Source organism: Delphinapterus leucas, chromosome 4, assembly GCF_059928025.1.
Source record: "Delphinapterus leucas isolate spDelLeu-1000000601 "Yukka" chromosome 4, BTC_Dleu_Yukka2, whole genome shotgun sequence".
Classification (NCBI taxonomy): domain Eukaryota; kingdom Metazoa; phylum Chordata; class Mammalia; order Artiodactyla; family Monodontidae; genus Delphinapterus; species Delphinapterus leucas.
In genome coordinates, this window is record NC_143132.1 from 1,478,431 (window position 1) to 1,505,057 (window position 26,627).

At 50.6% G+C, this 26,627-nt stretch overlaps 1 protein-coding gene across 3 annotated transcripts in view; it reads right to left on the reverse strand.

The window, feature by feature from the left end:
* The window catches only part of ADARB1 (adenosine deaminase RNA specific B1), a 117,892-nt gene extending 110,934 nt beyond the window's left edge, over positions 1 to 6,958 (reverse strand). For all 3 annotated transcript variants that reach the window (XR_016392928.1, XM_022596512.3, XM_022596506.3), the window contains exon 1: positions 6,754 to 6,958. The gene's annotated coding sequence lies outside the window, so the exon portion shown is untranslated. The remainder of the gene's footprint in view (positions 1 to 6,753) is intronic.
* Positions 6,959 to 26,627: the final 19,669 nt, after the last annotated feature.

The window sequence follows — 26,627 nt, forward strand, 5'->3', positions numbered from 1 at the left end:
GCTCCCCCCAGCCCACCGCGCGGCTGGAGCGCAAGGGGTCGGGGGCCTCGTGCGCTTCATCCTGCTGACTCCATTACAGAGAAGGCTGATGGTTCGGAACTCCAAACCCGAAAAAAAAAAACAAATAACCACAAGCAGTATGAACTGGCATGCAGGGCAGATGCTTTAACATTTTACCAGGCAACCAGAAGCCAGCCCTGCGGCCCCCGTGGGGCTTAAGCCTGCAGGGCCCAAAGCAACACCGCCCGCCTCCCAGGAGGTGGGGGCAGCCGTCCTGGATGCAAAACAGGCATTTCCCTCCAGAGCTTTAAGACAAAGGAAGCACTAACCAGGAGCCAAGTCTACTTAGTCCTCTGAGTAGCACTAAATTTGGTGAGTAAAGGTGCCAACTCCTAGTGAAGCTGAGGATACGTCTAGAGACGAGTGAGGTTTTTTTTAATAAAGAAAAACGCTATTTCCACATGCATCTTTCTGTAAGGCTGCCCCCAAGGTGTGTTTAGCACCAGAAGCTAATAAGAAACTAGATCCTAAGTCCTACAGCACAATTCCCAAGTTTCCTGGACTGAGCACAAAATTATATTTTATTTTATGCCCTCCTTTCAGAGGGGCAGCATGTCTCTTAGAAATACTTTGGAAGTGCATCGAGGCTCCCGTGCACAGAAGTCCTGCCTCGCTCCTGCCTCCGGCCACCCCTCTCACCGTCCCAAGGACTGTGGCCCTGCAACTGTCCCTTCCCAGCGCACTGGAAATCTGTCCTTCTCCACGGGATCATCCCTGTCAGCCCAAAACATATGACAATCACTCTCATTTAAAAATCAAAAATAAAAACTCCCTTGAGTCCACAACCCTCCGGCTTCTGTCCCATTACCCTGTCCTCCTCCTGAGGATCCTCCACGCTCGATGCTCTCCACCCCTCCCTCCACCCAGCCCTCCCCACCGCAAGGCCACCCGCCTCTTATCAAATCCAGGGCCCTCCCCCTCTTGTGGACCCCCTGCCCAAAGCCCCCGGGCTCAGGCTGCACCCTCCTGCTCTTCTGTGTGGACACCCACAGCCCAGCCTACGGTCTCACACGTCAGCAGTTACACAGATGACCCCCAAATTTACATATCTGGCCCCAACCTCTTCTTGAGCCAAAGGAAGCCCTCTTAAGCACCATTAGAGAAGTATTATTTTAGACCCTTTACATTAGCTCAGCTATCGGCCCACCGACCCCAGAAGACCAGGTCCTGCTCCTCCTCCTAATTTACCGGAGAGAAAACTGAAGCCCATGAGGATCAGAGCGCGCAAGCTCACACGCCTGGTGCGCACGGGACAGAGACCCACCCGTGGGCCCGCCCACCCATGGGCCCGCCTCCCCACCTCACAGCCTCGCCAGCCTGCTCCTCAGCCAACGACCTGGGGGTCGCTCTGGGCTGTTCCATCTTGCAGAGGCTACTGGCAATCCCGATGGGCCGCCTGCAAAACACACCACAGTGCCTCAGCTCTAAGACCCGCGTTTTCCCACATCTTCACGACTCTGAAATCCGGCAGGAACTCTGAGTAGTCAAACTCAGCCGTCCCTCTAGGAGGCGTGACTGACAGGGCAATGTGACCCATCGACAGGTCAGTCCACAAATCCTTTAAGGACCGGAAACCTCTCCTTAACACCTGCCGGTAGGATCAAGAAAGCGTCCAAACTCGCGGATCCTGTATCCGCAGCTTGGACGCGTCCCAGAGACAGCAGTGGTGCAGTCGTGAGAAATGCCACCTCGGCAAGAGACGGTGACAGCACAGCGGACCATGCCATGGGGCTGATTTGGAGGAACCAAATTCTAAAGGTGAAGACATTTTATCATTACTTTATTTCACTCACATTTTCCTTTTTCATGAAAGCACAAGGCTGGCATGATTTTAAAAGTCTATATGCTTAAAGTCTAAGCGCTCTTTCAATAAATGACACCTAAGTGAGCGGAAAGCATTGTGTCACAGGCAAACTGACAACATTTCCCTGTTAACAGTACAAAAACTAATGCTGCAACTTACAGACGAAGCGGGATCTGATCTCCCCACGCCTGCCCTGGTGCCAGGCCTCGGCGGGTCACCGTGGGCCCCTGATGCTCCCCTTCTGCCTAGGGCAGGGGAGGAGGAGAGTCCCTGCGGCGCGGACACTCAGGGCAGTACTCCCTCTGCCACTTCTCTGTGGCCTCTCTGCACCTAGCTTTACCCACATATAAGGCAGGAGACTAAGAGTCATGCCTGCCTTATAGACAATCATGAGATTTTAATTAATGTATGTGAAGTGCTTAAATGGCCTGGCACACCACAAGCTCCCGACAAACAGTAGCCGCGTAACAGCTGGAGTGATTCTTTTCAAAGAGAAATCAGATCATGTCATTCTGTTGTCCAAAACTCTAAAGTCAACCAGGAAGGCAGGCAGGCAGGTAGGCCGCCCTAGTAAGGCTGAGATCACCATCTAAATTCCATACCCCAGCAGGTTGCTCCCACAAGCGGCAGCCCTCCAGCCCCTGGGCTCACTCCCTGCCACCCTCCCTCCCACCCCTAGGCCTCACTGGGCTCTGGGCTATTATCAGCCCAGGACAGGAAGCTTGGACCCTGGGCCTGAGGCTGTGACTCCAGAGCTCCCTGTGCCAGCACCCGGCCAGGTGGCGCCCAGCTCCCTCAGACCTCCCGACCTGCTAGATTGATTTGCCCCTGTTGGGACTTAGGACTTTTTTTTTTTTTTATATATATTGGAGTATAGTTGAGTACAGCAAAGTGATTCATTCATACATATACATATATCTATTCTTTTTTATATTCTTTTCCCATACAGGTCATTACAGAATATTGAGTAGAGTTCCCTGTGCTCTACAGTAGGTCCTTGTTGGTTATCTATTTTATACATAGTAGTGTCTATACATTAATCCCCAAATCCTAATTTATCCCTCCCCCGCCCCCACCTTTCCCCTTCGGTATCCGTAAGTTTGTTTTCTATGTCTATGGGTCTATTTCTGTTTTGGAATTAAGCTCATTTGTATCTTTTTTTTTTTCTTTTTAGATTCCACATACAAGCAATACCATACGATCTTTGTCTTTCTTGGACTTCACTCAGTATGATAATCTCTAGGTCCATCCATGTTGCCGCAAATGGCATTATTTCATTCTTTTTATGGCTGAGTGGTATTCCATTGTGCATATGTACCACATCTACTTTATCCATTCATCTGTCGATGGACACTGGGGTACATGTATCTTTTCAAATTATGGTTTTCTCTGGCCAGCACTTAGGACTTTAGCTGGGGTTTATGATCCTCATCTTCCCCCATAATGTGAACCCCCAGAGGGTAGGAACTACCCTTGCTGTGTTCACTCCCGTCTCCAGCACCTAGAACAGTACCTGGCACAGGGCAAATACCAATACCTGTGGGGCGACCACATGAGCGAAACAAGTCTGCCCTAGATGCAAGCAGTGTCACTGCGCTTCCCATAAAAATACCAGGCCCCTCCGAGCTACTTCCCCCGCAGTCTCTGCCCCGTCTTCACATTTTAAATCCACCACAAAGACACACTGGAAAACAAAGTCGTTTTTTGGCACACTCCTAGAACACTGAACACACATACAGGAGGAGAGCAGCCGGCAGTACTAACGAGACCACCAAAAAACCGTGATAATTTGGTACTAATGGCCTGGGACCAACTGTTGTCAAGCACGGCAGCAAGGCCAGGTGAATACCTCGGTCCACACTCCAAACGAAGCGTAACTCCAAAGAAAGGCACTCGAGGAACAAGGACATCGAAATGACTTTAACGTACAGTCTTTAAACGAAAGTCTCACTGTTTGCCTTTCCTACCTCACGTATTATGAACATACTTTCCAAAAGTTGTTTTTTGTTTTGTTTTGTTTTGTTTTTAAACAGCAGCATTTCTATCACACCAAATTGTAGGTTTGGAAATCTGTGGTTTAGAAAATTGACACAAAAAGATCGAGTTTTCCAATAAAACTGGACCTCTCTAAGCTCTTCAGTTTCATACTAAGATTGACTCTTTTTTTTTTTTTTTTTTTTTGGCGCACCACGCAGCTTATAGGACCTTAGTTCCCGAACCAGGGATCGAACCCAGGGCCCCGGTAGTGAAAGCATCAAGTCCCAACCACTGGACCACCAGGGAATTCCCCTGACGATTTTTCTTAAACAAGTTTTTTATAGGCTGGTAAATGTATAACTTCACCTATTAATCTCCAAAATGTACTTTCTAACTATCTCCAACCTATTGAAATAAATTCCTTGGTACTAAGTACTTACATAGCTCATCAGAGCATTCAAGAGAATAAAACCCAGCACTTAAATAAAGCTTACAGCTAATGAATTCTGGTGATTAATAAAAAATGATTAGTGGGTTTTGCGTGCACCCATGTAGAAAAAAATATTCAGTGCAGCACTGTTTCTTAGAGCAAATATTAAAAACTATATTAAAACATATATACAACAGTGTATATGTTTTGGCTACTGCTGGGACAGTACATAGTCAGCTGGTCACAGCAATTACAGGGAACTGATCAGCTAGGGATGCAGTGACACGAGGTTTTCTTATGCGTTTGTACCTTTTGAGGGTGCACGCTTATACTTTCAAATCTATCAATAAAAATTTCAGTGGTACACGTTTTTAAATTTTATTTTTTAAATGTAATGCTGTAACAGTGTTTAATGAAACACACTGCCAACTTTTGAACTTCTTTGAACTCTGCCTAATTTGTCCAGCACTGTATCCCAGGAGCCAAAAGCAGGGAGGGCCCGGCACAGCACGACATGGATTAAGTACTTTTGCCAAATGAATTCGTTTGCTTTGTGCATTCACCAGACAAATATAAATTTAAAAAATTTTCTTATTCCAATCTAAAAGCAGTTGAAACGCTTTTAAGACACGTAAATTCACAGAGGACTAAAGTAGCCTACAAGCCAAGAAGTTTTTTGTGGAAGCTGTTATTCGCTAATTATCCTTTCTTCGCCTCCCAGGACTGACCTCATGCGCACGCTGCATCTCGAGATACATGTGTCATCAATTTCTCAGAGCTGGACCAATTTTCTTTCCACCACTGCCCCCTGCAGAAAGGCCTCTTTTTTTTTCCCCTTCCAACTACAGCTTCAAATTTTGTTGAAGGTGTAGCTGGATATATTCAGTCCCAGGAACCTTCAGACATCAAACAGGGCACTGCTCACAGACAATGCTTTCCTTGCAGAGCCCGAGTGTGTGTCCCTGCCGTCACCTGGGCAGGGCAGGATCGCCAGACAGCTCAGTGAGTCTCAGCGATACTTATGAGCCCTGCTGTGGGTGACCCTGCGGAGGGGACCCTGTCCCTGGAGGGACCCTGCAAGGAGGGCAGCTAACTCCCACACCCAGGAGGAAAGGTACCAGCCAACCTTTACATTTTCCTTCTCCCTTTCCCCTCAGGGAAACCCTCAGCAAAAAGGTAAAAGAATCTCAGCCTCAAAGAAAAGATGGCAATCAAAAGACACTGCCCAGGACTGCTCTTAACACAACCCAGTGTTTCGGAAAATGCAGCTCTAGATGGCACCTTTCAAAGGAATAAAACATACGGTAAATTTAAGAGAGAACAAAGAGGATTAATGAAATATTTCTAATCTCAAAACTTACTGATCATCAATTGATTAGGGCACTAAGAGTAGAGAAGCAAGTCTGACACCAAGCCACTTTTCCTTATACTTCGAGGGCTGAAAGCTAACCACGATTAGAAAGTAACCTTACGCAAACCAGCTGGCTAAAAATACGAAGTGCGAACCAAACACGGCGCTGCGGGTCTCCGACGTATAAACAGGAATTAGAACACATTTTAGGTTCCCCAGCATGTCAACTGGGACTCCAAGCCGTTTTAGCGTCAACAGCCCACTCTGACACCTTCCTCCAGACCCATTCACTACCCGGTAATTTTCCTACCGCAGATCTGAACACGTCAGAATTCACCTCGAGCCCCCAATCGCCCCAGACTGTTCCGGATCGCTCCAGACGCCCGGCACCCGCGGGAACTTCCCCGCCCCGGGACGCCCGCGGCGAAGAGCATCCCACGCGGACACTGCGCCCTCGGGAAGGGACGCGGGGCCGTCCCTGGCGCAGCCTCACAGTGGGCGCAGCCTCACCCTGGGGGTGCACTCTCCGCAGAGTAGGGCATCCCGCGCGGACACGGTGCCCTCCCGAAGGGGACGGGGACGGGGGCGGGGGGGCCGTCCCGGGTGCAGCCTCGTGCCGGGGCGCAGCCTTCCCTCCCTAGTGCGCAGCGCACCCGGAGCAGAAGCGGCACTCCCGGGGAGAGGACAGTGCTGTCCCCAGCGCAGGCTGCCTTCCCGGGGGCGCAGCCTCATCCCGAGGTGCAGTGTTCCCTCCCGGGGCGCAGCCTCCCCTTCATCCCCGGACTCCCCATACGCGCCCCGGGGCGCAGCTTCATCCCGGGGCGCAGCCTCGCTCTCCCGCGGCGCAGAGCATCCCGCGCAGACGCGCGGGGAGCAGACGCGGGGCCGTCCCGGGCGCAACCTCCCCTCGCCAGGCGGCCCGCAGCCCCTCCGGACAGCCCCTCCGGACAGCACTGGTCCCGCTCGAGCCGCGCGCCCGGCGCGGCCTCACCACCTGCCCGGCGGCGCTTACATAAACGCGGCCACGGCGCTGCCCGGCGCTGCCCCGCGCTGCTGGGCGGCGTGGTCGGGCCGCGGTATCAGAGCCTCGCCGCCCCCGCCGCCCCCGCCGCCCCCGCCGCCCCGCCTCACCTCAGCCGCGGGCCGCTCCGTTCCGCGCCGCACCGAGACTCGGACCGCGAGTCCGCGGAGGTTCGCTCGGCCCGCCCGGGGCTGCGGCGCGCTGCCCGTGGCCTGGCGCGGCCCCGAGCGCGCCCCCGAGCGCGCCCCCGAGAGCGGCCAGACCGGCCGCCGCCTCAGCCACCGCCTCAGCCTCCACCCTCCGCCCTCGGTGTCGGCTCCGCCCTCCCCGCACCCCCCGCCGCCGGCCCCGCGCACGCCGGGGAGCGACGCCGCGACGCAGCACGGGCGCGCGCGCGCACCCTGCGCCGGGCTCTTCCTGCGGTCTGCTGGGGACGGGGAGCGGGGACGTGGATCCAGGAAGGGGAGCCGGGGCGCAGAGAGCCATACGGCGGGGTGGGGGGGTACCCGGCGGGGACCGCCCATGAGACCCCCGCCGGCCGCCTGGGGCCCGCACAGTCCCCGCGCTGGAGGGCGCGCCGGGAGCGGGACGCGAAGGTGCGTCCGGCCTGTGCGGGGCCAGATCGGGGCGTGTTGGGAGGAGAGGGTGGGGTCACGCCCCCAGGCCCCGAGGGGCGCCCTGGGTGAGAGCAGGAGCGAGTCCAGATGACCGGTTACGGTGGTGGTGGGTCGGTGGGTTTGGCCGTGCAAGCATTCACAGCCTCTTGCAGCCGTGCAGTAAGCAGACCCCTCTGTGTTCACTGGCTCTTCAGCGGTTGCACCGAGAACAGCTACACACAGGATGAGAAGCGTCTGTGGAAATGCAACATCGAAGACCAGAATAAGCAGCTCGAGGCTGCGGTTCTACTCAGAACAGAAAATGGTTGGGTAGAGAAAACTAGTTCTTGAATGCACTTAGGGTGCTGGTGGTCCACCAGGCGGACTCGGGTGCAGATAGGGGTGACGGGCAGGCCCGGGGGTCCAGCTGCTCAGGGCCGGGACCCCGAGACTGCTCTCCAAGGTCAAGTGAGGCTGCCGCGCTTCTCAGCTGTGGGGCCTGAGGCCGTCTCTCTGGACTGCTGCCTGTTTGCTCCAGTTTAAAATGGGGAAGAAAAGTCAAATAGAGGGGAAGACCCCAGCCCAGCACTCCTTAATTGTTAGCTACTGCTGTTCTTCCCACAGTCATCGGACAGAATTGAGCATCCCTGAGAGTCCAGTGGCCTGGAGCATAAATAAACCACAGGGGAAAGTGCTGCAGCCGGCCAGTTACCTACTTCAGGTTGCTATCTGATGGAAAGGAAAAACCCGCCAGGCAAGCCCAGTGCCCTCCCTGAGGGCTAAATGCCAGTACAGGGTCCAAAGCAGGGCTTGTTGACAACACGGAAAAATCAAAGACTCCTGGGATGCCTTCTAGGGGTTCATCCTATTTTTGTTAATAAACAAGAAGTGCATGAGAACTTTGTGTGTAACAAACCACCCCAGAACTAAGTGGCTTGAAGTAATCGTTTCTTTGCTCGTGATCCAGAAGGCCAGCAGCTGGGACGGCTCACCTCTGCGAACTGGGTGTGGCCACGTTAGCTGGGACTCGCAGGGGCCACTCCCACGGGCTGTGGCCAGGGCTGCTGCTTGTGCTGCCGTGGCTCGGTCAGCAGCGAGAGGGAAGGCACAAAGCTCGGCGCACAGGGCTCTTTCAGCCTCTGAACCGTGTTTACTAATGTCCTGTTGGCCAAAGCAAGGCAGAGGGCCCAGCCCTGAGTCGGTGGAGCAGCCTTGGCCCAGCCCGGTGACCTGCAGGGAAACACACGCCTGCCCTCCAGTTGCAGTGGGCTGTGTGAATCTCGGCAGCGGTGGAGAGAGCAGTGCCGCCGTGACCATGGCCTTCACGTTGCTCCAGCTGGCTGGCTGGCCTCTTGGCAGCTTTGGAGATGGCCAGGAGCCTGGGATTGCCCCTGGCTGTTGTACTCCACCTCCTCAGATGCCATCGTCTCCAGGGACAGGTTTATCGTGGCGTTCTTCTCCCTGACCGTTCCTCTGTGCGCCACAGGAATGGCTCACAGAGCATGCCTCTTCATACTGATGTGCGAGCCATTTCCAGGCACCCGGGGCCGAGACGTGGGACGTACCAGACAGGGAGAGTCATGGAGGTACCTGAGAGCTTAAGGTCCTTGATGCGGGATCCTGCAGCCTACTGAGGAAAGCCCATCCTTCCCCCTGTTCACCATCAGTGTCAGACCCGTGGACGCCCAGAAGGGGCCCCGGGTCTCCACAGAGGTGCTGGCAGCTGCGACCACACGGTCTTCAGTGCAAAGGGCAGCGCCAGGCCTGAGCCCCCACCCCACCCCGCAGACCCCGTTCTGTTGTTTACCTCACTCGTGCAAACTGTGAAAATGAAATAGCACTTCGGTGTCCAGGAAAAGATGGTGCCCAAAAGCTCACCTGTAGGGGTCTAGCTGGTCCCCTCTCTGCCCCAGGGATGGGGTGATAGAATCTACATGAGTGTGTGAAACTCCACCTGCCGGGAGCACTGGCCACACAGCACCGATCCACCTCTCCCCTTTTTCCTCCAGCTGAACCAGATGGCATGACCACGTAGCTGTGGCCCACAAGCAGAAGGAGGACTTACGACAGGCACTGCGTCCAGGAAAGAATGGTGCAGAAGGGCTTGTAATGGTCTGAGGACGAAGACCTCGCCCACTCAGGAGCGGGGGTGTGAACTGGTTTCAGCCTGTAGCTCCAGCCGTTCGGGAATGGCTGGAAGGAGGGGTGAGGTGCCCAGCCCGACGGCTGAGGAGCTGCTCTGTGCACATTCACACCCTGGCTCTCAGGAAGGCCTTACATGGACGGACGTGCCCAAGGCTTGCAGGTGTAGATCCACTCTTTTATCCAACAACCCAGCGGAGTGTGGCAGCCGTGCAGCCCTGAGCAGGGGCAGGCATCACGGCCTGGCTTTCTGGCCCTCATTCCAGGCCTGGGGAGCTGCCCCTTCTGCCCACACAGGGTGACCCGACTCAAGGGATCCCATCCCTTCCTCTGCCGGCCAGGCACGGTCCTGGCCGGTCCTGCTGAGACTGCTCCCAGGCCACAGTCCTGGTTTACTCAGGCCTGCGATGGTACCACGCTGAGTGTAGATTTCAGTCATTTAATCCTGAGGAGGGACTACCTTTTTCTTGTTCTTTTGGAGTCCCTTTCTCTGTAGTCCCTGTGTACAACCAAAAGTGTGTCTGAAAAAGAAATGTGTAGTGCTCTGTTTTCTTTCACTCTGCCCAGTCTGAGAGGGGACTGGAACCTTTAGATTATCGTCTAAAAGTCGGTTATTGACTTCTTGATTTCTGAAACAGTCAGGAACCACACCTGCTAGTGAGTGGTAACCAGTATACTGTGATACATTTATCTGAGACATATATTTTTAAAAAACATGAAACCGGAGTGATAGAAACCAGATGCGACTAAACCTTCAGTCATTTGCTCCTGGGAGTGGACTTCTGGCTTGGGCTCTGCTCAGCTCGGGACAAGTCTCCTCCTCTGAGTCTCCCAGACCCCACAGTGAAGCCCCCAGTCAGGAGATGGGCCCGGAGCAGCCCCGTTTGTGCCCGGGAACACGCACCCACCTCCACTCCCAGCTCTAGGACTGAGGGGGAGTTCTGACTCAGGGGGATTTCGCTGGGAACCCGGGGCCGGCACTGACTGGGCCTGAAGCCCCTCTGTGCGCCTTGGACCTGAAATGTGTAAACCCAGAGGCAGGCAGGATGGTCTTCGTCGCCGGCCTTGTATGCTTCTCAGGGAAGCCAGCCTGAAGTGAGAACTGTGGCGCGTCAGGCAGAGGCAGGACACTGAGAACCTTCTGATGGCTTTTTAATGCCTCGGGCGGCGTGGCCTGTGCATGGGCGAGCACACGATTAAGACGATGAACTCGCTTTGGAGTTGTTCATAGTCCGGAGGTGGGGGGGGAGGGGCAGGGCATGGATAACTGGGGGCCAGCCTGGTGTGAGGGGCACAGGCTGGGGTCGGACGGGGTTCACACCCGCTCTGCCCCTCGTTAGTGTGTGACTGGGATGTCGTCTGGACGCTCGGAGCCTCTTCTTCATCCATAAAAGGAGAGCGTGACACCCACGTCCCAGGCCCGCCCAACGCCCCAGTGTGGAAGGGCTCAGGGTCAAGAGCGTGGGCGCTGCGTGCAGAGGTGTGTGCGTCTGAGGACCTGCAGCCGCCGCACTCGGGAGCAATCACAGCAGGTTCCCGTGAAGACAGGCCTCGGGCTGAGCCATCGAGGATGAGGAAGCCTTGGCAGGGAGGGTGCCCCGGCGGAGGGGGTGCTCTTTCAGCGTGCGATCAGGGGAGTCATCCCGATCGGGCCCCGTGGATGCTCTGCCCTCCCCAAACCTCCAGCAAAATGGAACGTGCCAAGTGGTCAAAGCAGAGGCTGCAAACCACAGCTGGGCAGACGCGGCCCGTGGCCTGTGTCTGTACCGTCCACAAGCCCAGGCCAGGTTGAACATTCATAAAGCATTGGGGAAAGGAATAGGCGACAGACACACATGTGGCCCGAAAAAGCCTGAACTAGTTACCATCTGGCTTTTTAAAGAAAAAGCGTGCCACCCCTGGATTAAGCCAAGTAGGGACTCCCCCTGGTCTGGGAGCTAGACCGGCTCCATCAGAGCACAGAAACTGCGTGGGGAGAAAGGAGATGCGAACCCAAATCAGGGCCCCGTTAGGAAGGGGAAGGGTGGCTCGTAAGGCACCCAGTGGTGTCTACTCTAAAGCCAGTGCATGTTCCCAGGTGAATTCTGGCAGCTCAGCTCAGCAGGTAACAGTGGGAGCAGAAAGAGTTCAGACATGTTTGGAAACGCACTTGGTATGTTTGGCGCAAACAGACTTGGTGGGAAGTTGGGTAAAGGGTGTGAACAGGGAAGGACCACATCTCGCACCCAGGATTCTGGCCTGTGTGTATTGGAGTGGGTCATCTGGGTGATGGTGTTTATGCTGAGATGGGGAGACTGAAGGAAGTGCCTGGGAAAAGCCAGAGGTCCTCTTGGCTGTGCTGGGTTTGCAGTACCTAGAAGATGTCCAGGTGGATGTCTGTGTTCAGAAGATATAAAAGATTAGGGTCCAGAGAAAAGGACTATGCTGGGGACACACAGCCGGGAGCCTGGAAGGTGGAAGCAGTCGCCCAGGGAGAGAGGAGAGGGAAGAGAACCTGGGCCAGACCTGAAGAGCTTCAGCCATCAGCGTGGGATACGGGGGGAGCCGGGGGGCTGAGAACCCAGAGAGGGGACGCCCAACAGGGGACGGTGCTTCGAGAAGAAAAGATAGGTCGGCAAAATGATGAGACCAAATAAAGCAAGGATGGAAAACCTATTGAAGGTCATGGTGACTTTGAAAACTTCAGTGGAGTGTTGGGGACAGAACTGACTAGAAAGAGGGAACACTCCTCCCATGTGAGGCTCACCTAACCTTGACCTCAAAACCTGAAAAGGATGACTGAGGGGGAAAATGTATGAACCACCCTCACTCATAAACAAAGCCTAAGTAAGTTATCATAGCGTCCTAAACAGAACACTTAGCAAACCAAAATACAGTAACATATGTAAAACAAGAACAACGACGTCATGACCAACTTGGCTTTACCCAAGGATATAACTGATTTAACACTTAAACATCTATTACTGTAAATCACTGCATCAAGACAACAGAGGAGAACCCCCCTATGATCCCCACAGCAGGTGTAGAAAAGGCACTTAATAAAACCCAGCATCACTCATGCTGAGAAAAACAAACTCTTAGAAAACTAGGACTGGAAGGGAACTTCCTTAATCTGATAAAGGAACCTACAAACACCTGAAACAAAGCAGTGGTGAAGTGTGAGGTGCCTTCCCCCTAAACCAGGGACAAAGCAAGGATGATGGTTCTTTCCACTGCCGTCCAGCCTTACAATGGAGCATAAACAACAGAGCGAGACATGGCCGTGGAATGAAATGGATAAAGAAAGAAAACAGTCACAGGTAATATGACTGCATATGCAGAAAAGTAAAAATAATCTAAATTAATATATTTAATAAAATCCAGCAAGATGATTGAATATAGAATCACCGCACACCCCAAAAAAGTTTCTGTACATCAGCAGTGAGCAACCTATAATTTAGAAAAATGATCGTGTTTGTAATAGGAACAAAGGTATGAATTACAAATAAATCTAACAAAAGAAGTATATGATCTTTCAGAAGAAAAAATGTTTTAAAAAATGATTGGAAGAGCAAGTGAATGTAGAGACATTTGAATACATAAGGAGATCTCAGTATCATAAAAATGCCTCTTCTCCCCCAAATCACCTATAGGGTCAATGGAATTCTGATAAATATCCCAACATGGATCTTCGTGCACCTGGACTGATTCTAAAGTGTGTAACAGGAAGGCAAAGGATCCAGAATATAGCCAAGACACCCTAAAGAAGAAGGCAGAGGATTTGCACCAGCAAATATCAAGACGTACTAATAAGTTCTAATAAATCAAGCCATGTTATTGGCCCACAGATGGGCAAATTGACCCCTGAAACAAAATAGAAAGCCCAGAAACAGACCCACACGTATTTTGACATATGACTGAAGAGGCATTGCAGATCAGTGGGAAAGGCAGTGACTCGGATAAATGATGCTTGGACATTTTTTTGTCCATTTGGGTAATAATTGGAATTAGGTAAGTACCTTACACCTTCCCCAAAACTCAGTTCCAGACAGATTAAGGAAAATAAAACTTTTAAACTTCTAAAATATAGGCAAATGTCTTTATGACCTAGAAGAAGGAAGAATTTTGTAAGGTACGAAAAGGGCTAGCCATAAAAGGTAAGATTGATCAATTTGATCATACTAAAGAACGTCTGCTCATCAAAAGATGCAATGAAGTAAACAGACATACAGCAAGTAGGGAGAAAATATTCGCAACTATCGGAGGATTTGCATCCAGGGCATATAAAGATCCAAATGTCCAATAGGCAAAGGCACACAAGCTAATTAAAAATGGACAAAAGATGTGAACAGATGTGAACAGAAGAGGAAATGTGAGGCCAAAAAGCACATAAAAGGATGCTCAGCGTCATCAGTAACACGGAAATGCAGGTTCTAGTCAAAATACTACAAGTTTAGAGCCACCATATTGACAAAAATTTAAAAGGCTAACAGCAAATATCAAGTGTTGGAAAGGACGTGGATCACCAGAATTTTCGACCATTGCTAGTGGGAGGATAATTTGCAACCATTTTGGAAAACACTTGTCTCATAAAATTGAATATTTGTGTACCCCACTAGCCAACGACCTGACCCCTAAGTGTGCACCAGAAAGAATCCTTCCACGCGTGGTCAGGAGACAGGCAGCAGGACGTGTTCACCATAGCCAACCGTCCATTTCCTGGGGAAGATGAGCTGCACGGGGGTTGATCCACATATGGAACGCACGTGGTGAGGTGGTCATACAGCCATTCAGTGATCAGTGACAGCAGCACCCAACATGGGCGAATCTTGGAAGTTAAACGCTGGCTGAAAAGCATGCCATTCTACAGAGCCTAGAAATGAGAAAACTAAGCATCTGAGGACTTAGACATGCAAACACATGCAACGTGTGTGTATATAGTGCCGTGTACACGTATATAGCTTATGCATACACGTGTGTGTATGTATACACGCATACATGTGTACATTTGATACATTTACTGGCAAGGGATTGGTATGCACAAAGCCTCCAGCAAGCAGGAAGATGACAGGGAATAGGTCAGGGGACGAGCACGTGGATGGGGGCTCCTGGAAGTAGGCTTGGTCTTGGGTCGCGTGGTGGATGAGAGGTCAGATACCATGCTTTGTAACTTATGTATGTGCTACATACAACCTTTTGGTCAATCAAAGAGCATATTAAGAATATTCTAAGACATGGAAGCAACCTAAATGTCCATCGACAGATGAATGGATAAAGAAGATGTGGTATATTTATACAATGGAATATTAGCCATAGAAAAGAATGAAATAACGCCATTTGCAGCAACATGGGTGAACCTAGAGATTATCATACTAAGTGAAGTAAGTCAGACAGAGAAAGGCAAATATATGGTGTCATTTATGTGTGGAATCTAAGAAAAAGATACAAATGAATTTATTTACAAAATGGAAATAGACCCACAGACATAGAAAACAAATTTATGGTTACCAAAGGGGAAGGGGTGGGAGGGATAAACTAGGAGTTTGGGATTAACATATACACACTATTATATATAAAATAGATAACTGACAAGGACCTGCGGTATAGCACAGGGAATTCTACTCAATACCTTGTAATAACCTATAAGGGAAAAGAATCTGAAAAAGAATCTATGTAGAAAGAGACATATATATGTGTATATAACTGAATCACTGTGCTGTACGCATGAAACTAACACAACATTGTAGACCAACTCTACTTCCATTTTTTTTAAAAAATTTAAGAATATTTTAAACTGTAAATTTTAAAAGAAGAACAGAGTGATAAAACACTTTGGAAAACAACTTGGAATTTTCATGCAAAGAGATGTAATTCCCCTAAGATTCCTCAGCCCCTCTCCTAAGCACACTCTCTAAAGAAGCTTGCACCTGTTTCCCAGGAGACATGTCACAGCAGTCTCTGTAATATCAAAACTGTGGCAGACGTGACACGCTCTCCACGAAGGCTGGGGTTGGGTGAGAATCCCCTAGGACGGCGTGTGGGAGGATGCGGTTCTCCATGGTGAGAGCGGGGCGGTAACACCACACGTTATTGTGAGGATTAAATGTGACAAACTACTTTGTAAATGCTCAGGGACCATAAACGTTAGGGATCAGTATGGCCAAACACCTCAAATTCTTTGTGGAACAAATACATAATTCAAACAAAATTAGCACCTGCACCCACTTCTTTTGCATGGTAGTGGGTTATTCGGGGTTTTTGTTGTTGTTGCTGTTGTTGTTTAGAAATCAGATGCAAAAACAGTATGGCTCCTGGTACATACTATTCTAAAATAATGGACTAGTACCAGTAAAAGGAGCTTTTCTTTTTTTTTGCTTTCTTGCTGAGTTATCTCTTAATTATTATGTCAGCTGAAAGGCAGTTGAGAACTGAAGCCGGGCAAGGGGATGAGGAGGTAGGGGGCCGTGGGAGGGACCCACGCTCCCTCCTCCCTTCCTCTGGGGCCCTTCTAGGGATGGCCAGAGGCGGAGCCTGTGCCTGAGGAAGGTTTGGTTAATGACAGCCTAGATGGCTCGTGTGGTTATTCAAAGCCTTCTCTCCGGGGGATTTCAACTACCATAGAGCCAGTTCTTGTAGTTTACAGTTTTAAACTTGAATGCTAGGGGCTCCAGCCAACTGTCACACACCTGGCCACCACCCAGACTCCCCTTCAAGCTCCCAAAGTAACGTCTGCCCTGACATGTAGCACCATAGGTTGGCTATGCCTGTTGTTTACTTGGCATGCGTGAAATCATACAGCAAGGGTCTTGCTTCTTCTACTGGATGCCGCATTTGGGAGAGCCATCATGCTGTATCTGAGCACAGTAGTCTGGAGTATCACCATTCCACGATATATTTATTCATTCAACTGTTGATGGAGTTTTGGGTTGTTTCCTATTTTTTGCTCTATGCATAATGCTCCAATGAACATTCTCATACCTGCCTTTCAGTACACACGTGTACATGTTTCTGTTGGGTGTGTACCGTATCATAGGGGATGCACATGTCCCACTTTAGTAGGTGACACCAGTTTTCCAAAGTGTCGAACCACTTTCCGCTCCCACCAGCAGCCGTGAGAGCTCCACCTACCCCTCGTCCTCAGCAACACTTGGTGCTGGCGGTCCTCTTCATTCCAGCCATTCCGGGGGGGGCGGGGTGGGGTGTGTGTGATTCTCACCAGTGGCAGGTGGGGCTGAGCGTCTTTGCGTGTGCTGGTTATCCCTGTGCACATCCTTTTGGTGAAGAAGCTACTCAAGCGTTTTCTTATTTACTTACAGAAATTCTTTGTATGTTCTGGACACAAACTCCTTGGTCATTCGTGTGTATTACAGATATTTTCTCACACTCAGCAGTGTGCCTTTCCACAAGCTTAATGGTGTCCTTTAATAAACAGGAGTTCTTAATTTCAACGTGATCCAATTTATCAACGTTTTCCTATGGTTGGTGCTTTCTGTGCCCTGTTTAGAAAACTGTGACCACTCCCTGCTTATGAAGACATGCCCCTGTTATCTGCTCTAAGGTTTATGTTCTGATTTTCAAATGTAGAGCAACAATCCAGCTGGAATTGGTTTTTTCTGTACAGTGTGAGGTAGGGGTCTGGATTCATTTTTGTTGTTGTTGTTGTATTTGGTATCCAGTTGACCCAGAACTATTGATGGGGAAGATTGCCCTTTGCCCTGCTGTTCTCTAGTGCTACCTTTGTCATAAATCCAGTACCCACAGGAGCATGTGTCGTGTTTATAGGGAACTCACTATTTTGTTAGGTTAACATGGCTGTCTTTACACCAACACTTACTGTCTTAATCGCTGGAGCTGATCACAGTCTTGTTATCTGGTTGTGTTCTTTCAGTTGTGTTCTTCCTCAGAATTTTCTGGCTATACTTGTTACTTTATACTTCCATATATCTTTTTGAATTGGCTTTTCAGTTTCCCCCCAAATCCTGCCAAAATTATTAGAATTGCGGTGAAGCTATAGATCACTTTGGTGAGAATGAATGTTCTCACAATATGGATGCCCCATTAATGTTTATCCCTGCCTCTATTTAAGGATTCTTCAATTTCCCTCATTAACTTAGAGTCTTCTGTGTAGATATTTCACACATATTTTGTTAGGTTCATTCCTAGGTATATGGTGCTTTGGATGATTTTTATTTTTTTAAGATGTTGGGGGTAGAAGTTTATTAATTTATTTTATTTATTTTTGGCTGTGTTGGGTCTTCGTTTCTGTGCGAGGGCTTTCTCTAGTTGTGGCAAGCGGGGGCCGCTCTTCATCGCGGTGCGCGGGCCTCTCACTATCGCGGCCTCTCTTGTTGCGGAGCACAGGCTCCAGACGCGCAGGCTCAGTAGCTGTGGCTCACGGGCCTAGTGGCTCCGCGGCATGTGGGATCCTCCCAGACCAGGGCTCGAACCCGTGTCCCCTGCATTAGCAGGCAGACTCTCAACCACTGTGCCACCAGGGAAGCCCTGGATGATATTTTTAAATGTTCTTTACTTTTATTTTGTAGCCACTGGTTTCTGGTTAAAAAGAATACAGTTGATTTTTGTATATTGACCTTCTATCCAGCCATCTTACCAGATTCACTTAATAATTTTAAGAGTTATCCGTAGGTTCTGTTGGATTTTCTACACACACAATCATTTCGTCCACGAACACTGACTTTTTAGTTTCTTCCTTCTTTGCTTGTTGCTTTGCTCACTCCACTTTAGGTGTGTCAGTAGCGAACATCCTTACCTTATTCCTGACCTCAGAGTGAAAACCTTCTGTATTTCACCTGTGAGTGTGATATTCGTAGTAGGGACACTGTTTATATAGATGCCTTCTATCAGATTAAGGAAATTTCCTTGTATTCCTACTTTGCTAAGGGTTTCTTTTCATGAATGCATGTTGAGTTTTATCAAACGTTTTCTTCTGCGCCTACTGAGATGACAGCATGATTTTTCTGATTTGTTCTATTAACATGAGGAACTAAATTGATTGAAGCGCAAATGTTAAACCAATCTTGCATTTCTGGAATAAGCCCAATTTGGTCACAATGTGTTTGTTATCTCTTTTATATATTAGTAGATTTGATTCTCTGATGTATTGGTTAGGACTTTTGTATCTATGCTTTTGAGGGAAATAGGCTATAATTTTTCTTTCTTATAATGTCCTGAATAGGCTTTAGTATCAAAGTTTATACTAGACTTCATAAAATGCGTTAAGAAGTGTTCCCTCTTTTGCTCTTCTCTGGAAGAGTTTAATGTAAGATGGATGCTAATCCTTTCTTAACCTTTGTTGAATTCAGAAGCCTTCTAAGCCTGGAGCTTACTTTGTGAGATAGTTTATAATGATGGATTCCACTTCTTTTCTGGCCGTAGGACTATCAAGATATTCTATTTCTTCTCATTTGTGCAAGAGTCAGATTCTGGTCTTGCCAAACCCGATCTCCGCTGCCCTGGAGAGGATGGCTGAGCGGGAGGGACAGCTGAGCTGGTCGCCTTCCTGGCGTGATGTTGCCTTTGGAAGATTTGCTGGTCTCACACGCGAAAAGAATTGAAAAGTGACTGAAATCTGTATGTCAGCCGCTCAGAGGGTGCCGAAGGGTGGAGGGGTTACATTCCTACACGCAGGGCAACCTACTGCAGACCTTCCTCTTGGCTGTCTCCCCTGGGAAGCCCGGCTCCCCCTAAACTCCAGAATTCACCCCTGCCCAGCCGCCTTGGCTTCTGTGGTTTTCTCTTCAGGGAGTCTCTGTCTTGCCCCTTCGTTGTGAGTCATTAAGCCCATCTCGTCTCTTCATTTCCCTGCTTGTTCCCATTTCACAGTGGAATCCAGCCAGCAGGTGGGGATGGAAGAGGGCAGCTCTGAGTATTTTGTCTTGATGATTGACTGTGACTGGATGAGTTACGTGAGTTTTCCTCCAAGTGTGGCCTCCAGACTGGCCACCTTGCGGTCACCTGGGCTGCTCTGCCCCTCACACCCTGCGTCCGGGCGTGGGAGCCCGATTCAGTGGGAGCCGTTGGGCGGGGCGGGGGTAGAGTGTCACCGAGAGGCTGTTGTTTGCTGGTCGGCCCACGACCCGTTGACAACAGGTGGGGAGCTCGGGGACACAGCTTATGATGGCAGGACACCCCAGGGTGATGGCGCCCGAGCCGCTGCCTGAGGCCTGGTGCCACCGGCTCCCTGTGCCTCTGAGGAGTGTGTGTCCTGCACTTCCAGGGTTCCTGTGACACCCCAGCATCCCTCCAGGAGGCCCTCTGCCCTACCCCTCACCCCCAGTCTCAGGGCAAGCACCATTCTTCAAGGACGATGCCCTGGGAAGCTCGGCCCTCGGGCCTCCTGCCAGCCCTGCCAAGCCCTGCCTGCCCGGTAGCTGTGTCCTAACCCCGGACTGTGCCTGGAGGAGAAGGCAGCCTGGCCGGTGGAGGACGGGCCACCCCTGCCGGTGGACAGGTCACCCCTCCGGCGGGCTGCTTGCCTCTCTGGGCCGCACTGTCCTCAGTGGGGTTGTCCTAAACCATCATCAAGGTAAGTAGGCGATATCATAACAGAGTCTGTAAAAACAAAATGTAAGCTAAACATAATAACTATTAGGTAACGCGTACATTTAGATGTAAGTCACTGTTTCTGCCTTCGCGGGGGTGTATGCAGAGACCCTCCACCACCACCAGGTGGACGTGGCTCTCAGCACTTTAAACCACCTAGAGTCCTAATGGGAAAATGTCGCTACCTGTCCAACGCCCGCCACCACGGGGACTTGTGATGGCGTGACCAGCCAGTAACGCCGGCCTGTGAGCAGTGCAGGGCCCCTGCAGCCCCACGTGGTCCCGGGCCAGGCCTTCAGAGCGGGGAGGCCGGGAGGTGAAGAAACCAGGGCCTGGAGAGGGTCCAGGGTGGCCAAGCTGGTACACCCCCAGAGCAGGTCCCAGACGCCTCCGGCTGGTCCACGGCCTGGTGGAAACACAGGCACACATTCCAGAAAGATGAGAGCATCGTCGGCTGTGCAGACTCGTTAGAATTGCATACATGGATAAGCCCACCTATTTTTGCTTTCTAGAATTCCACTTCTATTTTTGGTGGAATAGAAAAGCTTTGACTGTTTCCCAAAGTGGAAAAACACATTTTTTTTCCTTGACTGTCTTACGGATCACAGTTGCTGTTAAGTAAGTGCCTTCAGTCTGGATGAGCTTGGCGGCCCCCCAATCCCCTGAGCAGGAGTCGGCTGTGTGCACCCTGCCTTTACTTTATTTAGCTCCGTTTTTAATGCTTTGATTTTTGTTTTGTTTTGTTTTTTTGCAGTACGCGGGCCTCTCACTGTTGTGGCCTCTCCTGTTGCGGAGCACAGGCTCCAGACGTGCAGGTTCAGCGGCCATGGCTCACGGGCCCAGCCGCTCCGCGGCATGTGGGATCTTCCCAGACCGGGGCACGAACCCGTGTCCCCTGCATCGGCAGGCGGACTCTCAACCACTGCGCCACCAGGGAAGCCCTATGCTTTGGTTTTTAACACGAACCCCAGGAGGTGGATTTGGATGAGGGCATTAGCCGTGCCCACGATTCTGTAACTGAGGACTGCAGAGAAGCCCCTTCACAGGGATTCCAGGCCTCGGGTCCCAGGCCTGCCCCCCATCTCCCCCGGGAAGAGAAGGGAGGAAGAGGAGGGGGAAGGGGGCAGTGAGAGAGCGGCAGTCTGCCCTCTCATTGCCCTGCCCCAGTGATGCGCTTTTGCTATGAACCGGCTATTTCAGGAAACCCGCAGCCCCCGTCGTGCTGGTGTGAAGAGAACGTGCCCAGCTTGGCGCACTCCCGCTCACCGTCAGCCTCCATCACAACCGGCTAATTGTCAGGAGGATTTCAGCTTCATTACCAGACATTTCTAGAAAGTAACAGAAACTTCTTAACACATTCATTAAAACAGCAATCACTACGCTTTCCCCACCCCCACCCCTGCCCGAAAAAGAGCCTGTAGTGGGTTTACCAGAAAAAACGAGCCCCTCTGTCCCTCCCAGCGATGCCTGGCAGGGCTCCTGCCCCGGCACCAGCACTAAGCCCCTGAATGGAGACACGGTTCACATGGGCAAGGGTCAGCCTCACAGCAGGATGACCTTCAACGGAGCCCCAGTCACATCAGAGCAACTGTCCCCCGGAAAGTCCCTTTCAAGTCAAGCCGTCCTTTCCTCTCTGATCCTGAGTGGGTCTGTTTCTGGACTCTGTCCTATTCCGCTGATCTGAGTGTTGTCACCGCCACCAGCTGCCATGATTCCTGTAGCTTTGCCCCAGATGGAGCTGCATCCACTGCCCCCCAGACCCCATCAGGACTGCTGGGGCCACTCGAGTCTTCGGCATCTCCACTTGCGCTGGTGGGATTCACTAGCTCATCAGTTTCTACAAAGAAGCCTGCTGGGGTTTGGTGAGGATGGTGTAGACCGGTCATTCCGGGGAGCGTGGACCTACCTCAGTGCTGAGTCTTCCATCTGTGGTCATGGTCAGTACCCTGTTCATTTAGCTGCTCTCTCTGGGCACTGTTTTGGAGTTTTCAGGGTAAAGGTCCCACACATCTATTTGTTAAATTCATTACTAAGCTCTTTACGGTTTTTTGCTGCTTCTGTAAAAGGTATAGAAAATCCAATTGTCCTGTTCTCTCTTGCCAGCATATAGAAATGCAACTGATTTACTGTGCTGCTTTGTATCCTTTAGCCTTGCTGTGTTCACTAATTCCAATCTTTTTAATAGGTTCTTTAGGATTTTCTACATCTACATCTAAGTAATGTGGCCTAGAAGTAGACACATTTACTCTATTTCTTTTTCTTGCCTTGTTGCACTGGACAGAGCTGAGATGCCGTGATGCTGGCAGCGCTCGCTGGGCCCACAACTGAGCTACTGAGGGACACAGGTGTCTCAGGTCCCAGGAAACCACAAGAGGAGGAAACCCTGGCAGGACGGCTTATATCTGTGTGATGCCTGATAGCCGGGCCGACTATGTAATTTGCAGCGCCCAGTGAAAGATGGAAATGTGGGGCCCTTGTTCAAGAAGCAGGGAGAAAGCTTTCCTTTCTTTCAAAGTCTGTGTCTGTGTCTCTTTGTCTGTGCCTGTCGCTCTCCCTCTCCTCCCCCTCTCTCTGTCTCTCCTCTGTCTCTCTCTATCTCTGTCTGTCTCTTTGTCTCTGTCTCTCTCTGTCGCTCTCCTGGTCATGGTGTTCATTATTTGCTACTGAATGTCATGCCCCCTCAGGCGTGGGAAGAGCTGCAGGACAAACACAGACCATCACAGGCACCAGGGGCCTCGCCCGACAGCTCGGTACTCTGGACACATGTGCCCATCTGCACTCCTTCCCACACCAGTGCCCAGCAAAGGTGGCAGTGGCACTGGGTGGGGGCGGGCAGGTGGTGGGAGGGATGCCTTCAGGTGAACCCAGGCTCCAGCCCTGCACATGCTTCATTTTCAAAACACAAATTCAACAATACAAGTATTAAAATTCAAGATGGCAGCGACAAAATATTAAAACTGCAAACAGGGTCCTCCTGGTGGGACACCCCAAGCATGGCCCCCCAGCATAAGTTCCCCATGGCATGGAGCACCGAGCACAGAGGCCCTGAGCTGGGTGCTGTGTGACACATCAGGCACTGAGGGCCCTTTGAGATTCACCCACTTGATGGTAGGTTCTGGGCATCATGTAAAAGGGTGCTTTTTAAATTTCTAGTGCGTTTCCCTCTTCAGTGGCAGGAATCTAGGGCTGTGAAATTCATTTTGGGGAATATTCATCAAGGGACACCATATGAGGGACACCATATAAGTCACTTCACTGGCAACAGAGATGAATACAATATCTACCCACTCCCCGCACACGGATGACACAGGACACCGTGGCCATGTGTGTGCTCAGGGGTATAGACCCCGCCTGCTCTCCAGGGCCTGGCCTCTCACACTGATGAGCACTTGCTATGGGCCAGCCGTTCTGCTCGTGAGACAGAGCCCCAGGGAGCCCGTGTAACATGTCCTGATCACACACCTGGGGGGGAGGGGACAGCCCTGTGGTTGGAACACAGCTGTCTGAGCTAACCCCATCTCCTCCCCCCACCCCACCCCACCCTCTCCCTAATCAGCCTCGATGGTCTGGCTGCCCCTCTGCCCCCTTCTGCCCTCCCAGTGCCCCCTGCTCCCCACACTGCTACCCTGCCTCCTGCCCTCCCTCTGCCTTCTCACACAGAGAGCAGTGCACCGTACCACTCTTCTGCACTTTGCTCTGGTCCCATCGCCTTGTCCTAGAGTCACGCAGACCAGTGACCGTCCATGGTCCTTTTGACCCTCTCCTGTGTGTGTACATTCAGGTTTTCTCCAGGGTTTTGCAATTACAAACAGGGCTGTGGTAGAACACCCTTGTGCACAGGTATTTTCGTTTTGCTGGAGGCATCTTCAGGGCAGCTCCCTAGAAGTGGAATAGGCGAGTCTGAACGTAAGTGGGTGTGTATAGTTCGGTGTCGCCAAATTTCCCTGGAAGGGCCTGCAAGTTGCACTCCCACCAGCAACGTATGAGAGGCTGCGTCCCACGGCTGCGCTCACAGAATGTTCTCACACTTGTAAGGTTTGCCCGTCTGACACCTGAGAATCGGCATCTCCCTGCTGCTCTAATTCGTATCCGTTAATTGTGGCTGAGGGAGCAGTTTTCAGATGACGAAGGTCCATTGTAATGAACTGTCTCTTTATGTCTTAACCTATTTTTTCTATCTGGTTTTTGGTCCTTTGTCCCTCGATCTGTAAGAGATCTTTATATATTAAGGTTATTGGTCCTTCATGAGTACTTTATGGTGCAAATATTTTCTCCTAGTTTTTTAGTTGTGTTTTGATTTTTGTTCATGGTGGGCTTTCTTGCTCTGCAAAAATATTGTATTTTATTCTCATACTTATCAATCTTTTCTTTGTGTCTTGGTTAGAAAGCCCTTCCCTGCATCCAAGTGAGAGAGAACTTCATCACCACGTCGTCGTGTGGTATTCGTGCGTCTTCCTGTTTCACACCAGGTCCCCCTCCACCAGAAGTCCATTCCTGGGTCTGGTGTGAAGAGTGGATCTGATTATTTTGTGGGGGAGGGTATATTTGCTATATGAGGAATGATGGGGAAAACCATTGTGTCCTTTTAATTACTGGGTTTCTCTATCCTTATTGCTTTTCCTTTGTTTCCCCAAAGGTGTAGGGTTGGCTGCGTTTGCGTAAGTGAAACGTGCACGTGCATTGTGCTACCTGTGTGCAGAGGACTCCCCTGTCTCCATCTCCATGTGCTGGAGACCCCCTCGTCGGCCGATCACCCCTTCCTCATAAGCCTCTCCAGACCAAACTCCTCATTTCTCCCCATCCTTCCCTACCTCCCCCAGTCCCTGCCCTTCTCCTGTCCTGCCTGGACCGATGGTAGCTTTGTTCGACCACCCAAGCCAAATACCTGAGAATAGTCCCCAGATCGACACTTTCCCTCAGCACCCACATTCCGTCAGTAGCCGAGTCATATTCATTCTACCTTTGTAAAACTGCTAAGACCCCTCCCCTTCTCAAGCCCCCATCCCAGTGCTATCGCCTTATTTCACACTCTCAGCATCCTTCACGGTTCCCTAGAATCTTCACACGGGCTTGTCTTCCCTCCTCCTGCCCTGTCCCCTCCTCACTCCCACCTGCCACCCCCAACATTTTTTTTCTAAGTACTAAGTGTTTTACCTTTTCCCCCTAAAATGATTGGTTCTTTTCTCCCTGTGTATTGTCTCCCTAGGAGTCTGCATACAGAAATGCTATTTTAAATTAATTTATATATATATACACACACATATATACATATATGTGTATATATGTGTGTGTGTGTATATATATATATATATGTATATGTATATTTAAGGCTCTATTTGATAGTCACTTTACATCAGATGTGGTCCTGGAGCTGGAGTGTGACAAGTGACCCTTAGGTTGTCTCTAAATACCTCTTGTTACACGCTTGTCCTTGTCTTCTCTTACATGGAAGAAAATTGGACCATACGACTTCCAAAGAAGTTTCCCGAGAAAGACTGTTCTTTCTTCTGGGAAGCTTGGCTGTATTTCTTTCTTTCTTCATTTTTTTTCCATTACCTTTTAACCTCCCTCACCTGTTTCTTCCACCACTAGCGCCCGCCCCGGGGGTGGATTTACTTTACTCTCTCCCAAAGCCTATCCCACGCTCCACACCGTTTATTAAAATCCACTTTGACCCAGGGATGTGAGAGGTCTCCTTTGCCATATACTAACTCATTGATGTACATGGGCCTTTTTCCGATTTCTCCTCCATCCTAGGTCTGGCTGTCTACTCACACACCTGACAGGGGTGCCGTGTGGTAGGGAAAGCTGGTCCCAACCTGGAGTCTTTTTATTTGGGGCTTTTCTGGTTCTCTTTGGAGGATCTTTCAGAGATAATCTCTTGTGACAAAGATTCATTTATGTGAAGCTTAGCAGTCTTCGATTTCGCTCGATTTCTCTTTCTTCTATTAAAACCAGCGAAGGTCCTTGCGCTCTATCCCTCTGCCTATCCACCTGTGTAACCCAGCGGCCAGTCTGTCGGTGGTCTGCAGGGAACCTGCTTCCCCCGACGAGAACTAGGGGTATTTCTGGCCGTGGGGTTGGCAGTGAATTTTTTGTTTGTTTTTGCTCTCTCTCGTAACCTTTGGAATTGTTTGACTCTTTACAATGCGCATGCATCCCTCCTATAAAAAACAACCAAGTCACTCTTCTCAAAAAGAATTTTAAAAGGTCACCCAGATGACCTTGGGTGGAGGAGGGGAAGAAGGAAGAGGCTGTCTGCAAACGAGCGCTTGGTGCACTGATATCTCCTAAAACTGTCTCTCATTTGCATCTCTGACAAGCAGATGTTTCATGGGAAACCATTTTTCTTTCAGGATTTCTGGAGCAGCTGCCGTCCCCGCTCTGCCGAGAACGGCTGCAGTCCTGCGTTTCCTTTCATTCTGCTGCAGCTCAGTCCTGGCCTTCCACGAATAGAGGAAGCCAGAAGGTGCAGGAAGAGAGATAAACGTCGACAAACGGAGCCGTCTCTGCCCCACAGGTCAGCTTTGGGGTTTTGTCTTCATGTCTACAGTAAAGAAATGGGTTTTTGTTTTGTTATTCTCATGGCTCATTTGAGATTCAAGGAGCCCAGAGGTGGAAGCGGGTGACTCAAGTCTGGGTTGGAGAGGGGTTTCCGTAGCAGACCTCTCAGTACGTGGGAGCGTGGCACCAGCCTTACTGTT